At 48.8% G+C, this 23,117-nt stretch overlaps 1 protein-coding gene across 13 annotated transcripts in view; it reads left to right on the top strand.

Moving 5' to 3' along the window:
* FAM110A (family with sequence similarity 110 member A) overlaps positions 1–23,117 on the top strand; it is a 146,160-nt gene that overhangs the window by 48,805 nt on the left and 74,238 nt on the right. For 6 of the 13 annotated variants that reach the window (XR_013365108.1, XR_013365103.1, XR_013365096.1 and 3 more), the window contains one exon: positions 21,047–21,415. The exons of 2 other annotated variants lie outside the window; for them this stretch is intronic. The gene's annotated coding sequence lies outside the window, so the exon portion shown is untranslated. Of the gene's footprint in view, positions 1–14,232; positions 14,813–16,634; positions 16,805–17,288; positions 17,446–21,046; positions 21,416–23,117 lie in introns of those variants that run through there. 5 more of the 13 variants (XR_013365109.1, XR_013365097.1, XR_013365098.1 and 2 more) reach the window with 4 other exon arrangements.

Below are 23,117 nucleotides of genomic sequence, written 5' to 3'. Positions count from 1 at the left end.
CACATAGCCACCCCTAACTGGGAGTCTCTCTTCTGGGTATCCATGTGCCCAGCTATATCTTGGGGTTCTAATACTAAGGGCAAGGGAGGTAGGGAGCATGGGGAACTACCAGCCATCCCTAGCAGCTGGAGGGAATGCTCTAAAACTCAGATCAGGTTATTTTATTTGCAGCTTAAAATCATTCTGTAGCTCCCTCTGCTTCCATGATCAAGGTTAAAGTCTCCATTAAGCTCCCAGGGCTGGCTGCCTGGTCTCACCCGGCCCATCTCCCCAGCCTCATCCTCCCTGATCCACCCCGAGCACTGAACTCAAACCATGCCCACCCCCACCCTCTCCCTGGGTCTCCCTTGTGCTGATTATTTGGGAAATCCAAATAAACAGTTAATAGGTCTGTGGCTCTAAAACCCCTACTCTGTGCCCGGTACATCCACACACACTTTCTCATTTTAATCCTCACAACAGCCAAGGGGAGGCCAGCATTATCGGGAGCCTCCTTTACAGATAAAGAAACAGAGTGTGTGCTGGGTGGAGCCACATAGTGACCACTCTGCTGCATGGCCTGGCTGATGGGAAATGCCTTGCACAGGCATAGCACTTTACAGTTGGCACATCCCTTTCCCTTCCATTGTCTCATATAGTCCTCACAGCTACTGTGCCCCTTTTGCAAATGAAGAAAATGGAGGCTCAGAGAAGGACAGTGATTTCCTCAAGGTCACACAGCCACCTGCTAGCCATGCCTTGTTTAGAATCCAGGTTTGCCTGTATCTGCCCCATCTGCCTTCTCTAGGGAGTGAGTGAGGTGGGCCGCACCCAACCCTCCATAGTCCTGACGAAAGTGGCAGGGATTTTAAAGTCCAGCTTTCAGATGGGGAAACTGGAGTCCCTGGAGGAAGAACTTGCTAAGGGTCCTACACCCCATCAGTGACTTGCTAGGAAGGGATCTGAGTTTCCTGCCTCCCAGTGCAAAGACCTGGCACACTTTGCTCAATTCATGCCACAGAAATTTATTGAGCACCTACTGTGTACCAAGCACTGTGCTAGCTTCTGGAATCACAGCCATGAAGAAAACAGGCATAAATCCCTGTCTCCCGTGGAGCTGATGGTCTAGGGCGGGATGGGGGAAGGGGAGACCAACACTAACCAAAAAGATCAGTGGCAGCTACTGTTTTCCCTCTTTTTTTTCCTTCCTTCAACAAATATTTATTGAGAACCATATTTCTGTAAGACAGAGCCAGTCCTGACTCTCCTGGAGCGAGAGTCTAGTGGTGGAGACTGGCACTACATGAGGCGGCACTTAAGGAAACAAAATAAATTCAGCTAATAACGGCTGGGAAGAAAACAAGGTTAAATGCCAGGGAGTGAGGGGCAGGGGAGGCAGTGGTGGTTAACTCTAGATGGGGTGATCAGGTAAGACCTCTCTGAGGAGGTGGCTCTTGAGCTGAGACCTGAAGAGTGTGAAGGGGCCAGGTAGAGGGAACAGGCCGCTGCCAAGATGCAGAGGTAGGACAGAGCTTGGGGGTGTGGGAGGGGCTGAGAGGAGGCCAGGGTGGTTGGAGCAGGGTGGGAGGGGGCATTTTAGAGGGAGAGGTTGGCAGGAGGGATGGCCGGGGTGCCATGGAGGAGCACTGTGTAGAGAAAGGGATGACTGGCCCCCTGTGGGGCACTGCTCAGGAAGGCCAGTCATCTCTGCATCTGGGGGTTTCCCAGCCGGATCCCAAGGGGTGGGGGCTGAGCACCTGCTGGCCTGGCACGCCTGCCTCCACAGAGATACAGCCCCCCAGCCCCCTGCAGTGGAGTCCCCCTCAGCGGTGCCTCCACCTGCACAGCCGGGCAGGGCATTGTGTGCTGGCTCTGATGGGCACACCTGGTGCTCTCACTGGCCTGCTGGCTGCCTTGATTTAGGGGCTCGTCCTGGCTGGTTCTGGAGCCTATTCCCTGAAGTCTACCAGCTGGTACTAGGCTGGCTGAAGAGGAGGAAGCAGGCTCTGGGGGTGGTGGCCAGGGAAGAAACTTTACCGCTCATCCTGGCAAGTCCATTGGACCAAGAGAGAAGTGTCCTGAGCATCTTTGAAATCCTGGACCTCCCTTCTCTGGCAAAGAACCTGGGGGCTCAGGCAAGGTTCAAATGCCAGTTTAGTTGCTATGCTTAGAAATGTTCTTTCCCTCTCTGGGCCTCAATTTCATCTGTATGACGGAAGAGTTGACCTGGCTAAACTCATCGTGTAAATTCCAGAGCCAGGCTATCTGACTGTTCACTCTCCCACCTTGTGACTGTTTGAACTTAGCTAAGTTACTCAGCCTTTTGGTGTCTCTTTTTACCTACCTATAAAATGGGGGTACAATAACAGTATGTACTTCAAGGGTTGTGTGTCAAGATAGAGTTATGAGTAGCTGCTGCTTGGAACAGGGCCTGCCACATGCTAAGTGCTATATATTTTAACTCTGATTGTTACTGCTATTCAAATCTTTGGAGAATGTTGTACTAGAAAGACTTGCTGGAAATAAGTAAGTCCGTTTGTTTGTAAACTTTTTGGTCTTTGTTTTTAACAGAGAAGCTCTGCATTGCTGAAGAGAAATTTTACTCAGAGCCCCAGCTGTTCCGAAGGGATGGAAGGGGGGGCACCCGCCCCACCTGCTCCACCGTCTCTGGGTCTGCAGCCCCCAAGGGGGCTACTGGAGCATAATTTAAAAACCCTTGCTCAGTTTGTCTCCTTCGGCTCACAGTCAGGGAAACTGAGACTCAGAGGCAGGGACTAGCCCAGGCCCCACAGGGAGTGAGTTGCCCAGCCTAGCTTAGAACTCAGATTTCCTGGTTTTCTCAATGCAAGACAAGGGGCAGGGGCGAGGAGAAAAGCGAGGACCAGAAGCTGCTTGGGGGACTGGGTGCATTGTGGCGTCAAGTCATTAACATGCAAATGACATGCAAATTGATGCAAAACAGCATGTTTTATGCTAATTTGCAGAGTCGAGAGCTTCGACATTTTTGGTAACAGGGCAGCAATCCTGGTCCCTGGGCATTGCCGAACACGCGTCCCTTTTTTCTTTCTTTCTTTCATTATTATGATTGGGGCCCATAAATCTTGGTTTGGTTGTAACCCTGCCTCTTCTTTCCTGCACGCCTGGCTCCTGTCACCCTCAAGGGCTCCCTCCCTCTCTTGATCCTGCCTGGGCCCAGAGACAGCCCTGGGCAGTGGGTCAGAGAACCAAGACTGAGAAGCCACCAGTCAGTGCCAGGTGGTGAACCCATCCTGGAAGCCACTTCTTGAGGAGTCTGAAGGGGCCAGGGGCTGCAGCAGCTGCTCCTCTGTGCCAACTGGTCTGTGGACATTCGGGACACAATGTCCAGGATCCCCAAACTGTCCCTAAATCCAGGTTTGGTTCTTCCCCTGAGCTCTCATGGCCACCATGTCTTCTGTGCCATTTCCTTTTTTTTTTTTTTTCTGTGCCATTTCCATTTAGGGTTGGCCTGCCTCACAGGACGAGCCGCCTAGGGTGGGCAGGGTCTTCTCCTTTACTTATCAGAACACCCAGTACTGAGGCCACAGGTTTGGGATATGTTTGGAGTTTGGGGACTGAATAAATATGTGGAGATCTGACAGTGTACCTGGTGGTGAGCTTGCAGTCTCTGAAACCATGTAGCTTGAATTCAAATCCTGACACCGGTCCTTTTTGAGAAAATAGTAGTACTCCTAGCTAACATTAATTGAGCAACCTACCACATTCCACGTGCTTTGCTTTGTGCTTGCTGTTTAATGCTTTCGCTGATAATAGTATCCTGTAAGGTGGGATACTATCGCTCCCTTTTTATGAAGGAGAGGTTACATGACTTGTCCAAAACTATGTGTCCAGGGAAATGACTAAAAAGGCATTTATATTTGCTAAGAATGAGTTCCTCACCAGGCAGTGGCTCTGAGCCACTTGTCAAAGCTGCTCTTACAAGGTACCATACCTCTACCTATGCTATCAGCCAACCTTTCAACAATGTTAGACTTTACCCAAGACCTGTGCTCCTGGAAAACAGTGATGGTTAAGAAATTCCTCTAACCTTTTGTTTTCTGAAATCCCACTACTCTTCTGTGTTCAGAGCAATGGTTTACCACAAGCAAACAGCTTCCTCATGTGATTCAGGTAAGACTTGTCCATCTTTCTCATGACTGTCCTTAAGACTCAGATGACTTCCTTGTTTGCCTGTGACCTTTCCTTTTTTACCTGAACCTCCTGTTAAAGACAAAGACCCTCCTCTTCCCATTCTTTATCTCATGGTTGATTAGTTGAGATTAGAGCTGTGTGTCCCATCTGAAAGGAGAAGCAAACATTTCCTGTTCAGCTGACCAAGGAGCCAGGTCTAAATTCCCCACCTGTAACCTGTGTGCTCCTCCAGGCAGGTCTAAGGCAAATGTCCCCTGGCTGGACACCTTGATCCTGGGATCTCTGGTGCCCTCTGTACTGCAATAGCTTGGGTAAAACCATCCCCTCCCCTGCATTGTCTGCTGGTGTATTTTGTCTTTGACACTTTCCACGGTGACATTTTCCACCTAGGGCTCTGACCCTGTAAGGGTCCTGTGTGTGACCTTGGAGCAAGCACTTCCTTAGCGTCTCTGTGCCCCGGGCTCCTCCACTGCAAAACGGGATGCCCAGCTCACTAGCCCTACCTCCTCAGGTTGTGAGACCAAAGAAGATCACACCAGGAAGCGCTTGGCGCGGTGCCCGGCACAGAGCGAGCGCTCCAGAAATGTCAACCATTGTGCGCTCAGGAGAGGGAACCGGACGGGGCCCGCGGGCGGAAGTGGGGGTCGAGAGCACGTCTGGAGACCTCCGCTCCCCTCCCGCGGTGGGGGGGGGCGCGGTGTGTGCCCGGCTCTCCCCCTCCCCCGGCCGCCTGCCCCGATCGCAAGCTGGGGCGGGGGGCACACTCCTCACTCCTCCCTTCCTCGCCGCCAGCCTTTGATTGTGGCGAGCAGCGAGTCGCGGAGCAAATTAACTTTTTGCACACTTCATTATGCGCCGCCCCGCGTCCCCAGGGGCCGCGGCCCCGCCCCCGCCCCGCGCCGACAACTTGATTGGGCAATTAATCTTCGCGCCCCCCGCCCCCCCGCGCGGCCCCGGGCCTTTGTGCGCCTGCACGCGGGCCGCGGGTGCCCGCCCGGCCGCCCGGTCTGCTCGCGCTGATAAGGCGCCCCGCGCCGCCGGCCCCCGCCTTTGTCAGGGCTCCGGGAGGCCCGGCCGCCGCGCTGCCGTCTCGCACCCCGTCAGCGCGCCCCCGCCCCTTCGGCTCGGTCCATCTGTTTGAGCTGCACAATCCTCAGCGGCCGGGGGGCTGGGGGGAGGGGTCTCGCTCCTGGGCAGGGAGCCAGCACCCCCACTCCACCCGGCCGCCCCATGTGTGAGGAGTGACGCCCCCGAGCCCCCGAGACACACACACACACACACACACACGCACGCACGCGCTCGCGGGGCCGCCCAATTAAGCAGCGCGGTGATAATTAAGAAGGGGGCTGCGAAGCGCAGCGGCAGTCTGAGGAATGGGGGGGGGCTCCCATCAGTGTCCAAAAAAAAGAGGGGACCCGCCACCCATCCTGTACCCCAGGTGGTAACGCCTGGTTCTTAGCTTGAGGGTCTGCAGGCTTCCATGGCTAGAGTGGAAGTTTGGGGGAGGGGGGAGAGTCCCTGGGAATTTGCCTGATAAATCGTGCCTCTTTGTGCAATTTCCTGGGGTTTTGCCAGCAGTTGACCCAGCCTCTGAAAAGGCAGCCTGATTCCGATAATGTTGAGAACCCCGGTCCTAAATGGGGAGTAAATCGGGGGCCCTTGTAGAGGCCCATGGCAAGGGGTTCAGAATGGGGGTTCAGAGAAATGCTCCCCACTCACTCCCTGAGTGTCAGGGAAGGACTCTGTGCCCTGGGGTGGTGGAGGTGATGGGCGGGGACCAGGTTGGCACAGCACTGCGCACACAGAGCGTGCTCACAAGTGTTGGTTCTTGGTATTTTCTGTGGTTTTCCCTGGATGGGCACAGGACCACAGTTGAAAACTGATGGGTGAAAGATGATGTTGGAAACAGGCCTTTGAGATTCATCACTCTCCTGGGCAGTGGAGTAGAGTGGTGCCTGGGCATGGGCTCAAAATGTGGGGTCTCTGCAGAGCTTGGGGCTAGGAGTGGAGGTGTGGGGGCAGGGAAGTGTCTGTGGTCCTTGGGAAGTGTCTGCACCAGCATGCCAGTGTGTATGCAGAGGATGCCCAGCCTTCACTAGTGCTCCCAGAGTCTGTGACCACAGGTTGGAAGAATCCCTGTGCATGGGGGCTGAAGAAGTGACTTCATCTGTGCAGTCCACCAGCAACATGGATGGAAAACTTGGTGTGGGCAGAGTCCACAGCTGCACCACTCGGTGAGGACAGCATGAGCAAAGCAGAAGCTGTTTGCTGTCCTCACCGACTCACAATCTGGTTTGGGAGATGGATAAACACATAAGTTGGGACGTTCAGTGGGTGACAAGCACTGTAGGTAGAAGCAAAGCAGAACAACTGATGATGTGTGCAGACTCTACTTGCTGGACACCCCCTACCGTGACCCCAGCAGTGAAGGCTCTTCTCCTCAGCCAAGAGCTCTACACCCTGTGCACTTTACCTCCTACTTCCTAGGACCCAGCTTGCCTAGCCAGTGTGGGGCCATGGGGCAGGGTTCCCTGGGATGATGGGCAGGCCTCTCCCTCTTATTCCTGTGGAGCTGGTAGTGGTGGCTCCCTCTGATAATGACAGCCTCCAGTCTTGCGTGACTGAAAGGCCTCACGGGCCCACTGTCCAGAAGGGGCCTCGTGAGCAGGAGCTGAATTAAAATGGAGAAATAAGAAATACAGCTTCCCTCTCCACCCCCACCCCCTCGCTCCCCTCATTCCCACAGCCCCTGAGGCCATGGGTGGATAGCTTCTCAGTCCCTCTGATGAGCTGACTCAGTTAGCTGGGTATACACCTCTGGATGAATACCATTAGGGGACACTCCAGAACCAGTGGAGGAATAATAGGAAAAATGCTGTTTAACTCTGAACAACCCCCCTCTGAACCACACACTCCCCCCACCCTGCAGGTTTAGATCCCTCATCAACCCTCGTCCCAATTCTGATGTTCTGGCTCAAGACATTCCCCAATTTCTAACGTTGTAGACTTTTGATTTTCTGGACTATTGACATTCTATGCGTCTTACTCAGACATTCTGGAATTCTGTTACTATGTTCTAGAATTCTGGGCCTCGTATTGATCTTGTTGGGTTCTAACCATTGAAACCACAATAAAGACTACATGCAAATCACAGGGTGCCTGGGTGGCTCAGTCAGTTAAGCGTTGACTCTTGATTTCCACTCAGGTCATAATCTCTGGGTAGGGGATCAAGCCCTGTGTCTGCTTGAAATTCTCTCCCTATCCCTCCCCCCTGCCCCCCCCATTCACTAGCTCGCTCTAAAATAAATAAAATCCTTTAAAAAACAAGACCACATGCAAAGTCATATAATACTAGTCATAATAACAGCAGTTAACAGTCTTTTAATCATGTTTTTTTTTCAATCATGGTTTTATTAAACAGATTTTTTTTGAGAATCTTCTAAGTGTCAGACACTGTTCTAGGCATTCTACAAATAAATTAATTAAAATAAATATCTTATTAGGCGATGTGTGTGGGAGAGATGGGTAGGGAGGGAGAGGTTGCAATTAAAATTGATGGTCAAGGTAGGACACACTAAGAAGGTGACATTTGATTTTCTATTTGTTCTTTCAATTATTGAGATTTGAAATCTCAGTCTATAATTGTGGATTTATTCCTCCTTGCAAGTCAATCAGTTTTTGCTTCATGTATTTTGAATCTCTGCCATTAGGGACATAAACATTTAAAATGTTACATGCTTTTGATTAATTGATCTCTTATTCATGATAAAATGACCTTCTGTCTATCCCTGGTAAGACTCTTTGCTCTGAAATTACTTTTGTTTGATATTAAAGTAGCCACTCAATATTCTTTTTCTTTTTTAAGTATATATTTGAATCCTTTTAGGAGTTGGATCATTAAGAGTTCACTATGATTTAATGTTGGCCTTAGACTAGGTATTTGACGTGTGCTTTTCTTTGCCTGTGTGTATCTTTGGGTTTTTTTTTTTTTCCCCATCCTTTTCCCCTTCCCTTACTGTTATGAGCTGAATTGTGTCCCCCCCCCCCAAATTCATATATTGAAGGCCTAACCCCCACTACCTCAGGACATTGACTATATTTTGTTGATAGGGCTTTTGCTATGGTAAATAAGTTAAAATGAGGCCTTTAGGATGGGTCCTAATCCAATCTGACTGGTATCCATACAAGAGGAAATTTGGGGGATGCCTGGGTGGCTCAGTCAGTTAAGCATCTGACTCTTGATTTTGGTTCAGGTCATGAAATCAAGGCTGATGGGATCCAGCCTATTTTGGGCTCTGTGCTGGATGTGGAGCCTGCTAATGATTTTCTCTCTCTTTCTCCTTCTGCCCCTCCCCTTCACAGGCTCTCTCTCTAATGCATACATACATACATAAATGTTAATAAGAAGAGGAAGGATGCCTGGGTGGCTAAGTGGTTGAGCGTTTGCCTTCGGCTCAGGTTGTGATCCTGGGGTCCTGGGATCAAGTCCTGCATCAGGCTCTTTGCAGGGAGCCTGCTTCTCCCTCTGCCTCTCTCTCTGTGTCTCTCATGAATGAATAGATAAAAATCTTAAAAAAAAAAGAAGAGGAAATTTGGACGCACAAATAGACACAAGGATGTGTGCAGAGGAAAGACCATATTAAGACACAGTGAGAAGGTGGCCATCTGCAAGCCAAAGAGACCCAAGAAGAAACAAACTTATTGATATTTTGATCTTGGGCTTCCAGCCTGCATAAATATGAGGAAATAAGTTTCTGTTGTTTAAGCCACTTAATGTTCTTTTGATTAGTGCTAGGATGATATTTTTTTTTTTATCCTTGTACTTTTAACTTGTGTCTTTATTTATTTTTTTTTAATTTTTATTTATTTATGATAGTCACAGAGAGAGAGAGAGAGGCAGAGACACAGGCAGAGGGAGAAGCAGGCTCCATGCACCGGGAGCCCGATGTGGGATTCGATCCCGGGTCTCCAGGATCGCGCCCTGGGCCAAAGGCAGGCGCCAAACCGCTGTGCCACCCAGGGATCCCCAACTTGTGTCTTTATATTTAAAGTAGTTATTTTGTTTTTTGTAGGTGACACATATTCGGGTCCTTTAAAAAAATCCAATCTGACAGTCTCTACTTTTTAACTGGGGATGTTTAGACCATTTGCATTTAATGTGATTATTGATATGGTTAGATTTAAGTCCATTTGTTTGCTCTCTATTTGTTTTCCATTTGTCCTATCTGCTGTTCATTTCCTTTTTCTTATTTTTCTGCCTTATTTTTGATTAATTGAGCATTTTTTATTATTCCATTTTACCTCTTTTGTTGGTTTACTAGCTATAGTTCTTCATTTTGTTATTTCAGTGTTTAGGATTTATAGTATATACCTCTAACCAACCTTAGCCTATGGTCAAGTGATATTATACCACTTCATGTATAGTATAAGGACCATATAATAGTACATTTCCTTTTCCTCCTGATTTTGGTTTTGTTGTCCTACATTTTACTTATGTAGATATTACAACTTCACAAAATATTATTGTTGTTTAAACAGTAAATTGTCTTCTAAAGACATTTAAATAATAAAAACATATATTTGCTCATGTAATTTTTTAAAAAGATTTTATTTATTTATTTATTTATTTATTTATTTACTTATTTATTTATTTATGAGAGACACAGAGAGAGGCAGAGACACAGGCAGAAGGAGAAGCAGGCCCCTCACAGGGAGCTCGATGAGGGACTTCATCCCAGGATACCAGGATCATGCCCTGAGCCGAAGGCAGATGGTTAACCACTGAGCCACCCAGGCGCCCCTTACTCATGGAATTAGCATTTGTGGTGCTCTTTATTCATTTGTGTAGATCTGTACTTCCATCTGGTATCATTTTTCTTCTGTCTAAAGGATTTCATTTATCATTTCTTGTAGTGCAGATCTATTGGTGAAGAACTCTTTCAACTTTGTGTGTCTGAAAACATTTTCATTTCACTTTCATTTTAAAAAATATTTATTTAGTTATTTATTCATGAGAGACACAGAGAGAGAGAGAGAGAGAGAGAGAGGCAGAGACACAGACAGAGGGAGAAATAGGCTCCATCCAAGGAGCCGGATGCGGGACTCGATCCCAGGACTCCAGGATCACGCTCTGGGCTGAAGGCAGTACTAAACCGCTGAGCCACCCGGGCTGCCCTCACCTTCATTTTTGAAGGATATTTTAACTGGGTATAGAATTTTTGCTGACACATTTTTTTTCTTTCTTTGAGTTAAAGGATTTGCTCTATTTTCTCCTCTAGCTCACATCCAACAAGAAATCTGCCATTATCCTGATCTTTATTTCTCTGTATTTAACAAATCTTTTTTCTTTGTTTTTCAAATATTTTCCTCTTTGTCACTGGTTTTGAGCAATTTGATCATGATGGATAATTTTCTGTCTTTTTTTTTTTAAATTATTTTTATTTTTTTATTTAAAGATTTTATTTATTTCAGAAGGAGGGAAAGAACAAAAGAGAGAGCGAGAGAGACAAAACGTAAGCAAGAGCACAAGAACAGGGGGAGGGAGAAGCAGATTCCTTGCTGAGCAGGGAGTCCAGTGTGGAATTTGATCCCAGGACCCTGGGATCATGACCTGACCTGAAGGCTTAACCAACTGAGCCATGCAGGTGCCCTTATTTCTGTCTCTTGTGCTTGCGGTTTATTGAACCTATTGGATCTGTAAGTTTATACCTTATATCAGATTTGGAACCTCTCAGCTATTCTTTTTCAGATATTTCCTTTGGGGACTTCAGTTACACATTAGGCTGCTTAAAAGTTGCTCCACAGCTCCTGATGCTCTTCTTTTTTATTTTTTATGATTATGATTATTTTTTTTTCAGATTTTATTTATTCATGAGAGATAGAGAGACAGAGACATAGGCAGAGTCAGGGACATAGGCAGATCCCAGGACTCTGGGATCAACCACTGAGCCACCCAGGCATCCCTATGATTATTATTTTTATCCTTCTCTGTGTTCCATTTTGGATAGTTTCTATTCGTTATGTCTTCAAATTCATTCATTTTTTTCTTCTGCTGTGTTTAGTCAACCATTAATCCCAGCATTTTTTTAATATCAGACATTGTGGTTTTCATTTCTAGAAATTCCATTCAGATCTTTTAGTGTCTTCCATATGTCTCCTTAACTTTTAAACATACAGAATATAGTTTTAATCATTCTTTTAATGTTCTTGTCTACTACTTCTGTGTCAGTTCTGGGCCAGTTTCCATTGATTCATTATTGTCCTCATTATGGGCCATGTTTTCTTGTTTCTTTGCATACCTGGTAATTTTTGTTTGGATGCCAAACACTATGAGTTTTACCTTTGTTGGATGCTGTATATTTTTATATTTCTATATCTTCTTGAGTTTTGCTCTGAGATTCAGTTAGGTTACCTGGAAACAGTTTGATGCTTTCAAGTCTTGCTTTTATGATTTGTTGGGTGGGTCCAGAGCAATGCTCTGCTGAAGGCTAATTCTTTACCAAGACCTTCCTGAATACTGTAACAAGTCCCCCACGGGTTATAATTTTTTTCTATTTGGCTCTATTTTTGGTCCTATGTAACTGCTGGACACTGTTCTCTAGTCTTCTCCCATGTTTTTTTCCCCAAATCAGAGTAATTTTACTGGACAAAAGCACCAACCGGTGCTCAGCCTAATACTCCAGGGGGTCTTTCTGCAGATCCATGGAATCATCAGATTTGTCTGCTCTAATACTGTGTCCTGCAAATTCATTCTCTTTGGTCTTCCTGGACTCTCAGATGAATTTCTTTAACTCAGGGAATCTTCTGGGTTTCACCTAGGTTCCCCTTTCCTGCACTGGGATCTGGAAACTCCTCCCAGGCAGTACACTGAGGCCATCATAGGCCTTACCTTGTTTGCTTCCCATCTGTGAGAGATCATTATCCTTTATTGCTTGATGCCCAGTGTCTTGAAAACTATCATTTTATATATTTTTCCTAGTTTATTTGTTTATTTCAAGTGGGAGAGTAAATCCAATCCCTGATACTCCATCTTGGGCAGGAGCAGATGTTGAAAGGGAACATTCGAACACAAACTTGAAGGAAGTGATGGAATGAACCATGACAATATGGGGGCTGGGGGAGGAAGAAGATTCTAGGCAGTGGGAACAGCAAGTACAACAACTCTGTAAATATGTGCCTGAGAATGTTTGAAGAACAGAAAGAAGCCAGTATAGATGGATCAGGGGATGTTGGGGGTGGGGGCAAGAGAGAGACAAGTGACAGCTTTTGTAGGATCTTACAGGCCATGGTAAGAACTTTGGTTTTTATACCAAATGAAATGGGAGCTATGGGAAGGCTTTGAAAAGAGAGGAAACATTTTTTTGACTTATATTTTACAGGATGTCTGAGTTGATTGAAGTAACTGAATCAATTGAGAGATGCCATAATGAAAGCTTGAGACAGCTGGGAACTGATGCACTAAACCAGGCAACAGATGATGGTGACTCGCATATAACATTAAGGGAGTTAGTAACTAGGAGGGGGCTTGAGGGAGGCTCATGGGGTGCTCTTATGCTTCTTGATCTACTTGGAGGTTACATCATGTGCTCACTGTGTGAATATTCATAATCTGGATGTACATGTCCAGTTGTGGTCTCATCTACCTGAATATAATACCTCAATTTAAAAAATAAAATAGATATGGGGTATCCGGGTGGCTCAATCGGTTAAGCAACTTACTTTTGATTATGGACCAGGTCATGATCTCAGGGTCTTGAGAAAGAGCCCCATGTGGGGCTCCATGCTCAGCAGGGAGTCTGCTTGAGATTATCTCTCTTCCTCTCCCTCTGCCCCTCGCCCACTTGCACATTTTCTCTCTCTCTCTCTCTCATAGATAGATAGATAGATAGATAGATAGATAGATAGATAGATAGATTCTTAAAAAAGTAGATGGGGTGCCTGGGTGGCTCAGTTGGTTGAGTGTCTAACTCTTGATCTTGGCTCAGGTCTTGATCTCATGGTTGTGAGTTCGAGTCCCCATTGGGCTCTCTGCTGGTTGTGGAGCCAACATAAGAAAATGATAAAATATAAATAGAAAGATAAAATAGAGAGATAAATAGGGTGGCATGGATCAGGCTGTTATCAGTGGAGGTGGGAAGAAGTGAGTAGATTCTAAACCTCTTTTTATAGGGCAGCCCGGGTGGCTCAGCGGTTTAGCACTGCCTTCAGTCCAGGGCCTGATCCTGGAGACCCAGGATCGAGTCCCACACCAGGCTCCCTCTATGGAGCCTGCTTCTCCCTCTGCCTGTGTCTCTGCCTCTCTCTCTCTCTCATTGTGTCCCTCATAAATAAATAAAAATCTTTAAAAAAATAAAAAATAAACCTCTTTTATAGGTAGATCCAATAAGATTTGAGGATAAATCAAATGTTAGATGTGAGGGAAAGGAAAGGGTCCAGGATAGTGCCATGGGAGGGTTTGAGCACTTTTTTTTTTTTTTTTACCAGTGTATTTTGTGTGATGGATTGTGGCTGCCTTTGCCTCCATGAGGTTAGAGTCTCCCTGAGGGTGAAACTAACAATGAAAAAAAAATCAAAGTCAGGGGTTGCCTGGGTGGCTCAGTTGGTTGAACATCTGATTCTTGATCTAAGCTCAGGCCTTGATCTCAGGGTCATGAGTTCAAACACCATGTTGGGCTCACACTGGGCATGGAACCTACTTAAAAACAAACAAACAAACAAATGAATAAATAAATAAATAATAAATCAAAGTCAAGGGGCACTGGGATGACTCAGTCAGTTAAATGTCTGACTCTTGGTTTCAGCTCAGGTCATGATCCCAGGGTGATGGGATTGAGCTCCATGTCTGGCTCTGCACTCAGAGGGGAGTCTGCTTGAGAGTCTCTCTCTCCCTCTGCCCTTCCCCCTGCTCATGCATGCTCTCTCTAAAATAGGTAAGTTAAAAAAAAGAAATCAAAGTCAAGATGGAGAGAAAGACAGGGTCCTCACAGTAACATGTCAGCACCAGGATCCAGCCATACCTGAAGCCAGTGCCCTAGCCTTCTCAGTTATATAAAACAATAATTTCTATTTTTTTTCTTCTTTCAGTTTTGACTGAAGAATCCAGATTGATATGACTTCCTTGCATGCTTTCCTCTATGTACACCATTCCAGGGACCCTTTATAGAAACCATTTCCTGTCCTTTTCAACACTTTCTTTCCTCTGTACCTTTGCTCCTGTGGGACTCCCTTTCTAGAATGCCCTTCTTTCCTTGCCTCCTGCCCTCACATCAAAATAGTCCTCCTGTTCAAATCCATCCTGACTTCATCAACTGAAAGTGGAACCGGCAGGGCCTTAGACACCAATCCTCCACCGTTGTGTGGATGGGAATACTGAAGTCATTCTGTGAGACATGGGCAGATTTGTGGCCAGGACTCCAGTGTCCTGATTCCCTCAGGGGCATTCTACAATCCTGCTTGTTCAGCCTTTTCTGTCCTTACCCTCACTCAGGGCTGAATAGACCTCTTCTTGACACTTACGTTCTCTCTCACACTGCTGGCCTTTGCACATGCCTCTTCTTCAGCTTGAGTTGCCTCACTCCTTCCTATCCTCCTGGCAAAGTTCCTGCTTGAACTTGGAGACTCTACTCAAGGATCAGACTTCTGGAAGTCTTCCCTTATTCCCAGGGTAGGTCAGTGTCCTGCCAGGTGCCCCCACGGCCACCTCTGGTACCCTCATAAGCCCGTTCATCCCTCTGTATCATGGGTGTGTTTTGGGCAAGGCAACTGCTGTGGTTGTTCTGGCAAAGAAAGTTCCCAGTCAGCATTTGTTAATTGGCAAACATGGACGAGAAAGGACATTTTCTGAGGCAGGGGTCCGGCCACCACCTCTTTCTAGCTCTGTGGTCATGGGCAAGTCATTTCCTCTCCTTGAGCCTCAGATTTTTCAGCTGTGAAAAGGACGGGACATCATAGTATTTAAAACCTCAAGCAGCTGGAATTTGAATCCTGGCTGTGTGACCTTAGGCAGATTACTTAAGCTCCCTGGCCTCAGTTTCCTCATTTGCAAAATCAGGATAATCAATGCACCCATCTTGTAAGGTATTTGTGAGCATTAAATTAGTGAGTATCAAGCTCTTCGAACTATATTGACATATCATAGAAGAATCTCCAGATGATAACCGTTGAGCAACAGAAACCCGTGCCTTCCTGAGAGGAGAAAAGAGTCACAACTCATGAAGTGCTGTATGAATGGATTGTGCTCTCACTTAGTAAGCTGCCTGGGAAAGGCTCTGACACTAACTAGGAAAACACATGTCCTTGGAGAAATCATGCCACCTCTTTGGGCCTCAATTTTCCCATCTATAGAAAGGACGGGTGAGTTTAGGACAGTTAGGGGTTAGAGGCTTAGCCTATCTGAGGCTCATGACCAAAGCTGTGGATAAGTGCATATATGTCATGGGATCCTGGTGAGGGTTCCATGGGACAGTGTCTGCAGAGAATGTTGCCAGCCAGGCCTGCCACATAGTGAGTGTTCAATAAATGTGCCTATCCTTTGTGCCACTGTTATTCTGGCCCTCGCATTCTGGGGTTCCTGGAGGCAGCGCTGGACAGGGGATATGCCAGGTACCTACAAAGGAAGGTACTGGCACATCACCCCACTGCCAGTTTAGTAAAGCGAAGGCAACTGAGTGAAGTGTCCGCCTGTCTCCGAGCTGTATCTGATGAGCTGTGGCATCAGGGAGAAAGACAAGGATCGTGCCCACTAGAGAAAGAACAGGATACCACTGTGCCACAGGGATGGGCTGGCGCTCCTAAAAAGGCCCCAGGGCCAACAATATCCCTGTCACATATGACCACCTCACTATTGTCACCTGCCACCTGCTGGGGCATGAGGTGACAAGAGAGAGCAAGGTCCAGATCCTGGCTGCTCCCCCTTCTTGCTGCGTGACCTCGGGCAAACCTCTGTATCTCTCCATCCTCCATCTCCTCACTTGTCACATGGTGAGGCTTTAAGCACCTTAGCTTGGAGAGTATGGCTTCAGATCTGGGAGTGGTGACGGCTGGCTTAGGCTGGGGCCAGGAGGCCAATAGCACAAACCATCCCTGGACCTTTTCACCAGGGTTAAGTGAGAGGCAGTTGGGAGCACAGAGGCCTCCCTGTAGGTCCAGAGGTGGAGCACAGACGGGCTGGCAGAAGCCCAGGGCTCATCTTGGAATGGAGACAGATTGGCAGACAAAGGGGAGGCAGGCGGGCTGGGCTGGGGTGCCCCTGGGGAGGAAAGGGAGAGGGAGGGTGTGGAGCAGGAGGGAGGAAGGCACGGCTGCGTGCAGCCTCACAAGCCCAGGGCCTGTGAAGTCTCCAGCTGGAGATTGGGACTGGACCCTTCCCCTGAATGGGGTGGGGAGGAGCCCCGTTGGTTCACTCCTCTGGATTTGGGGGATAAATGAGGGAGGAACCCTGGGGGAGAGACGGAGATAAAGCATTCTCCCCTTCCCACAAAACACAGCCTCGCCCTGGCCACGCCGCTACTGTGACACTGTGACATCTCCACAATCCCTCCCCTGCACGGCCATCAGGGCTTGACATTCTCACACGAACATGCTGTCGAGTTCCCAGGAGATGCTTCTACCCTGCCTCTGGGTTGCACTTGGAGAGCTGCCACCTATGGTGTTCTGGGTCAGTTTGGGTCCCTCTGGTTCGGGTGGCCCCTGGTGCATACACTGAGATGGAGCTAGCAGGGTCAGAGGCTTACTGGGGCCAGGTGCCTGTGGAAGACGGCAGGGGAGAGCTTCAGCTGCTGTGCAGGGCTGGCAATGCCACCCAGCAGGGGGCTCTGGAGAAGAGTCCACCCCTTATCAGAGCCTGACATTAGACGGCAAGGATCAGGCCCTGGCTCCTGTGCTGGCTCGGACACTGGCTGGGATTGCCTGGGAAAACTGTGGCCCCTGGCTCAAAAGCTGAGAGGGATCCTGGAGGCTGTCAGCTGACTGCTGACCCTGTACTCGAAGGACACATTCTTTCTTGGAAGGAGACCAAAGGCCCCTTCTGTGGCTGCCACAGGCCTTTGCAGTGTGCCAGACTCTGGGCGGAGCATTTACCTAGATAAATGCCATTTTAGAACCAACCTGAGAACTCAAAGAGAGCTGTCTCCATTTCATAGATAGGAAAAGTGAGGCGCTGGAAGAGTAAGTGATCTACGCAATAGCAGAGCCAATATTCAAACCCCTCTCCTGCCATAGTGTTCATCCCTTGCAACTACCCTGGAAGGTGAAGCACATTAGCCTCTTCTACAACTGAGGAATCTCAGGTATGGAGAGGTCAGTGACTTCCTGGATCATGCAAGTGAAGTAAGTGGGGGCTCTGGGATTTAAACCTTGCTCTGACCCATCTCTTCTAATTTCAAGGTGCCATCTGTTGAATGTTTCCGGAGGTGAGTATAATAGCAGAATCTTGGGGCTGGAAGGAGCCCCCCTAACAATCTGCCAGTGGGGCTAGTGAGGTCTAACCATGCCTCAAATGCCTCTCTGAGCCCTGAGGGGCTCCCTGGTGTGTGTGGGTCATAGCCACCCATCATTCATGCATTCAGCACGCAGTGATGGGCACCTGTGGGTCCACCTGCTAACTCAGGGCACTTGTGGTCAGTGGGGAGACAGACAAGGTACAAGGGGTCTACATAGACCTAGGGGCAGCACTGGGGATTGGGTGAGGTGCTGGTACATCTAGGGGTGCATTTGGGGAGGCTTCCAGGAGGAGATAGCCTGAGAGGAGAGGAAGTGAGAAGGGCATTCAAGGCAGAGGAAGGAGTAGAAGCAAAGGCTTGCAGGTGGGAGAATTCATATTGCTGTTAGGGAGCTGATGGGGAATCAGCACCGGAGTGCTGAGATCGTAGGGGAAGGTATGGCCAGGAATGAGGTGGAAAGTGGATATCTGGCCTGGCCAGTGTGGTCAAGCACTGGATTTGAAACACGATCCCAACTCTGTGCAGGGCAGGGCCACTGTCTGTGGGAGAGCTGTCACCTCCAGGGCTCTGACTTTCCCAGAATTCCCTCTCGATTCTCTGACTCCTCTGTGGCTTCCACCCCCTGCAAGGGCCCCCACAATATCTTCTGATTTTCAGGCCCTTGTTGACCTGTGTAACAAGTAGGGTTTTGTGCAGATGGCAGAGTGTGACTTCCAAGGCTAGGTCATGAAACATCTCACAGCTTCTGTCTTGGTCTCGGGTTCAACCACGCTGGGGAAGCTAACTGCCATGCTGGGAAGTCACTCAAGCAGCCCATGGAAAGGCTTGTAAGGCAAGGAACTGAAGTCTCCCCTCCTACTGTGGCTGACTTGCTGGTCCTATGAATGAGCCATTTTGGAAGCAGATCCTGCAGCCCAGTCAAACCTTCAGATGAGTGCAGCCCCAGAACCAGCCAGCCAGACAGGCCTCAAATCCCTGACCCAGAGAAATCATGAGACCTACTAAATGATTCTTGTTATGAGTCACTGAGTTTTTGGGTGATTTGTACTGCAATATCAGATAAGGAGGGCCTCTCCACATCCTTCCTTGGCTCTGTCTGTTTTGCTCTGCCTTCTGCAACTTGTTCATTCGTTTGATCACAAATATTTATTGGACATCTGCTGTGTGCCAGGTGATGGGGATAAACAGGTTACAACAACACATCAGGCCCCCTCCCTCAGAGTCCCAAGATTCAGACCCCCTGGTTCTGTGATTTTCTAAAAATGGTCCATTAAGTCACCATTTGACTGTTTGATCTGAATGTCTCAGAGTGACCTTTGGGGAGACCTAACCTCTTTTGAGAGCCTGATGAAAACCAAAGTCTCTCCTCTAGAAAAGTTCAGATACACACAGAATTAAATTGGGGCACAATTGAGAGGGATCCCAGGCTATCCCAAACCGGACTTTAGGCCCCCAGAGTCCGAAGACCCCAACTGGCCCCCAGGGACATGTAGCACCCCAAGGAGGAATCAGCAGTGCCTCAGCCTCTAAGCTGCTGTTTGCTTCAGCAGGTCATGTAGCCTGTGTGGAGGGCCTGGTGGAGGCTGAGCCCTGGGCCTGGGCTCTCCCCTCCTCTCCCCTGTGCTCTCCGCAGGCTGTCCCTGCAGGAGGGTGGTGGGCCTCAGGCAGCCATGCCTGGGAGACATGTTTAAGAGGAAGAGCAAGAGAGCCCTTTGGTTGTGTGCAGGCCCACTGCCTGCTGCCAAAGCTGAGGCCTCAGCCTCGTGATGGAGCACAGACGCTAGAGGGTAGGAGTCTAAGGATACAGCCTCAGGGTAGCAGCTGAAACAGCGCCCCTCTCAGGGAAGCCACTGTTTCCTGAGGACCCACCTGCCCTGATGTGGGGATCGGGACTGCCCAGTGAGTGATTCAGGAAGCAGAGTAGGCAGCTTGGGGGGAGGGTGTGGGGAGGGTGGGTGGAAGGCGGCCCCCTCTCCCTCCTGAGTGCTTACCTCTCCCTCCTCCTTAATTCTTACCACCATGCCTTTCTTCCCATGTCTGCTTTCTTTCCTTGTTTCTCTTTTTTTCCTTCCTCTCCTTTTTCTCCTTCTCTTGCCTTTTTCCTTCTTTTTTTTTTTTTTTAAAGATTTTATTTATTTATTCATGGGAGACACACAGAGAGAGAGAGAGGCAGAGACCGAGGCAGAGAGAGAGAAACAGGCTCCATGCAGGGAGGCCGATGTGGGACTCGATCCCGGGACTCCAGGATCATGCCCTGGGCCAAAGGGAGGTGCTCAACCACTGAGCCACCCAGGTGTCCTGCCTTTTTCCTTCTTTACCCTTCTTCCCCTCCTCTTCATCTTCATGATGATTAAGAGCATGGGTTCTGGCTGCCCTGGGTTCGAATCTCGGCTCTGCCACCTACTAGCTGTGTGATCTTGGGCAAGTTACATAACCTCTCTGTGCTTTGGTTTCCTGGGCTGTAAAATGGAACACTAACAGTATCTGTCTTGGAGGTTTCTCTGAGGAGTTACTTAGACCAGGGCCGTGCCCTGTGCTAGGTGAGGGTCAGCAGCTCTTTCCTCCTTCCTCTTCTTCTCCTTACTGTCTGTGCTGTCTCCCGCCCATCCTCCTTCTCTCCAGGCTCTGCCCCGGTACTCACCGCTTCTCCACCAGGCATCTTGGGCTCTTGCCCCCACCCTCCCTGCTGCCCCATCCTTTCACTGTACAGAGAGGAGGGGGCCCAGGCTTGGGGCCAGGCTGCCCCAGGAGCAGTTGCAGGGCCAGGTGGTTGGAGCTCTTCCCCGGGCCCCGCCCACCACTAGTGCGAGGAGCTGCCTTTGTGCCACCAAGTGACAGCCTCTCTTGGTGCATTTGGCAGAACCATGCATCTGGCCCGGGTACAGCTGAAATGCTCAGCCTGGCAGCAGCGGCCTCGGGAGGCAGGGTGCTCTGGGGTCCCCTTGTCATCCAGCGACATGGCCCTGCACGAAGGGTGTCCCCAGCCCACTGTGGCCCCTGAAGCCCAGCGTGTTACCCCCCACGCGGCAGGGGTGCGGTCAGTGGGCAGGCATGGTTAGCAATATCAGCTATCCTGAGTCCTTGCTTTGTTCCAGTCCTTATTGTGAGTGTAAATTCCTTGCATCTTTATAGCTGCGGATGTGTATCATCCACCATTTTAGAGAGGAGCAGATTGAGTCTCAGAAAAGTGGAGGAAATTGCTCAAGGTTGGCCGAGGGGATGAAAGGACGAGTGCAGGAAGGAAGGCATTCTACTGAGGAGGAAACAGATGAGTCCTGGTCCACAGACGTGGATCCAGGAATCTCCAGTACCTCTCAGCCATCAGGCCTGTGGGACTGGTGCTCAGCTGTGGGGACTCCCTCCTCCTGAGGGAGGAGCTTAGGAAGAGCAGCAGGCACGGTGCTCAGCCAGTGTCTTGGATTTCACAGTTCTTTGAGAGTATTGTCCTTATTTTCCAGGTGAGAAGCCCGAGGCCCAGAGAAGGCAAAGACCCTGCCTGAAGTCACACAGCCAGTACATGTGACTCTGAAGGCCCACTTTCTGTCTTCCAAGGTAGAGGCCTGGAGTGAGAGGGCAAAGGCAGGAGCATGCCTTCTACCACCCTTCCATTCTGTTTCTGCTGGCAAGGCTAGACCCTGGTGCCCCTCTGCCCACCATTTGCTGAAAGGCACAGGCATCTTCACTTCGTGCTGGAAACCAGGCCTGCCAAGGATCACTGTGCTCACCTTTTTTCCTTCCCTTGGCTTCTCTTTCCTCCTTCCTACCTGCCTGTCTACCTGACTTTTAAGTAAGATATAAAACAAAATAAAGTACCTGGAGCACATACATCTAATGTGTGCAGTTCAATGAATTTTTATGCAAGGACACACCTGTGTGACTACCATCCAGATGAAGATAAAGAACATTGCCAGGCACCAGCACACTCCCTCCTGCCCATCCCCCAGATAATCACCATCCTGATTTTTTTTTTAATTGAAGTAGAATTGACACACAATGTTACTGCTCTGCACTATTCTGATTTTTATCACCATAAACTTTGCTTGTTCTCAAAATCCATATAAGTGTAATCTAATCTTACTCATCATGTCCATTGGACAGATGAGTAAAGTATAAACCAGAGAGGGGAGGTTGACCTGTTGGCATCTCAGAGCCCAGCGCCTTTGCACTTGACTTTAAGCAGAGAGATATGGGTGGTGGGCACTTGCTGGTGTCCCCCAGCATGCTTGTGCTTTGTTTGTCTAATCAGAGGAAGTACAGCTCCTAGCTCCTTGTTGACAGGATGGCTAGGTGCCTGATTGCTCATCCAGAGGGTCTCACAGGCATCCTGGGGTTTTTGCAATCCAGAAACCTTGAGGTGGGTTGGCTCCCTTTAGGAGCTCAGGGAGACGCTCACTGTCTCTACTGGATTGAAGAACGCCCCCTCCCCACCTATTCATGTCCACCCAAAATGCCAGAATATGACTTTATTTAGAAATAGTGTCTTTGCAGATGTAATTAAGTCAAGGTAAAGTCATGGGTATGACTACTAGAGTAGATCCTAGTCTGATGACTAGCGGCCTTATCAGGAAGAGAGAAATCTGGACCCAGACATAGACCTCCAGGGAGGATGCCATGTGGTAACTGGGGAAGATTGGAATGACGGGCCTACAGGCTCAGGGGTTCCAAGGACTGTGGGCAACCCCTATAGGGCCCCACTGACACCTTGATTTCAGATCTCCAGCTTCCAGAACTGTGAAATAATAAGTTTCTGTTGTTCTGAACCAGTTTGTGGTCCATTGTTACAGCAGCCCTTGAAAACAAATACAACATTCAAGCCTGAGGTCTGGGATCTGCTGCCTTTGACCTCTACACCTGAGTGGTTTCTCAGGAGAGAAACCCCCAGACACACAGAGAAACTACTGAGGATGTCCCAGCAAGAGCCCAGAGCTCAGGGCACAAATGTTTCCTTATTGGAGGTAGGAGACAGAAAAATACCTCTCCTCTCAGGTACCAGTTCTTTTTTTTTTTTTTTTTTTAAGATTTTATTTATTTATTCATGAGACACAGAGTGAAAGGCAGAGACACAGGCAGAGGGAGAGGCAGGCTCCCTGGGGGGAGCCCGATGTGAGACTCGATCCTAGGACCCTGGGATCATGACCTGAGCCGAAGGCAGACACTCAACCACTGAGCCACCCAGGTGCCCCTCAGGTGCCAATTCTAAAAGCAAGAACCGAAAAAGTATCTCAACAGATGACCCTGACGTGACACCAGAACATTCCAGAGTGTCACACAACCACAAAATGAACAGCCGGCAGCTGCTGCAAGAGCCGACCACGCTGCCAGGCAGATGTGCTTTCCTCTGGCAACAGCTCCTCTTGGTTTTATTATTCCCATTTCACAGATGTGGAAATGGAGGCTCTGGGATATTATGTGACTAAAGCAGCAGGAGTGACAGCCCAAGCTCTGGGACCTTGTGACTTTGGGTACATTACTCCCCTGCCCTGAGCATCCTGTTAGCTGAACCATAAGTAACAAGATGCTCTCCTGATG

Source organism: Canis aureus, chromosome 26 (assembly GCF_053574225.1).
Source record: "Canis aureus isolate CA01 chromosome 26, VMU_Caureus_v.1.0, whole genome shotgun sequence".
In the NCBI taxonomy this organism is placed as follows: domain Eukaryota; kingdom Metazoa; phylum Chordata; class Mammalia; order Carnivora; family Canidae; genus Canis; species Canis aureus.
The sequence above is the reverse complement of the archived record's forward strand: the minus strand, read 5'-3'. Positions and strand labels throughout refer to the sequence as shown.